The sequence below is a fragment of the Rousettus aegyptiacus genome, unplaced genomic scaffold (assembly GCF_014176215.1).
Source record: "Rousettus aegyptiacus isolate mRouAeg1 unplaced genomic scaffold, mRouAeg1.p scaffold_m13_p_4, whole genome shotgun sequence".
Classification (NCBI taxonomy): domain Eukaryota; kingdom Metazoa; phylum Chordata; class Mammalia; order Chiroptera; family Pteropodidae; genus Rousettus; species Rousettus aegyptiacus.
Genome location: NW_023416307.1, coordinates 134,927,605 through 134,928,359, shown reverse-complemented (window position 1 = coordinate 134,928,359; position 755 = coordinate 134,927,605). Strand labels below are relative to the sequence as shown.

The 755-nt window shown below is 33.6% G+C and overlaps 1 pseudogene; it reads right to left on the bottom strand.

Annotated features, from left to right (window-relative positions):
* Nucleotides 1-423: 423 nt before the first annotated feature.
* Nucleotides 424-542, bottom strand: LOC118601952 (annotated as a pseudogene).
* Between the last annotated feature and the right edge of the window lie 213 nt (nucleotides 543-755).

Genomic DNA, 755 nt, shown 5'->3' with positions numbered 1-755 from the left:
TAGGAATGAATCTCATTTGATCATGCTGTATTTTCCTTTTAACGTATTGTTGAATAAATTTTGTGACTATTTTGTTGAGAAATTTTTTAGCTATATTCATCAGGAATTTTGGCTTGTTTTCTTTTCCTATAGTGTCCTTACCTGGCTTTGGTATAAGGGGAATGCCGGCTGCATAAAATGTGTTTGAGAGTGTTTAACTTAATTTTGACCCTCCTTTTTAATTTTTGGAAGCATTGAGAAGGCTCGGCATTAATTCTTCTTTAAAAGTTTGGTAGAAAGCACCACTGAAGCATTCTAGCCCTAGACTTTTTCTTGTTGGGAGGTTTTTTATTATTGATTCAATTTCTTTACTCGTCATTTTTTTAGTTCCTTGAGGTATAGCATTAGGCTGTTTATATGAGATCTTTAAAAAAAAAAAAAAAAAGCCTACAACACCCGGTCTTCCTAGGTGGTCTCCCATCCAAATACTAAACAGGCCCAACCCTGCTTGGCTTCTGAGATCAGATGAGATTTGGCATGCTCAGGATAGCATGGCCATAGATGAAGCTTTTTCTCTTAATATATGCATTTATTGCTATAAAAATCAGCTCTTAGATCTACTTTTACTGCATCCCACATGTTTTATATTTTACGTTTCCATTATCGTTTGTCTCAAGATATTTTTTAAGTTATCCTTTTGATTTCTCCTTTGATCTATTGGTTGTTCAGACATTTTTCTTTTTTAATTACCATGTATTTGTGAAATTTCCGGCTTT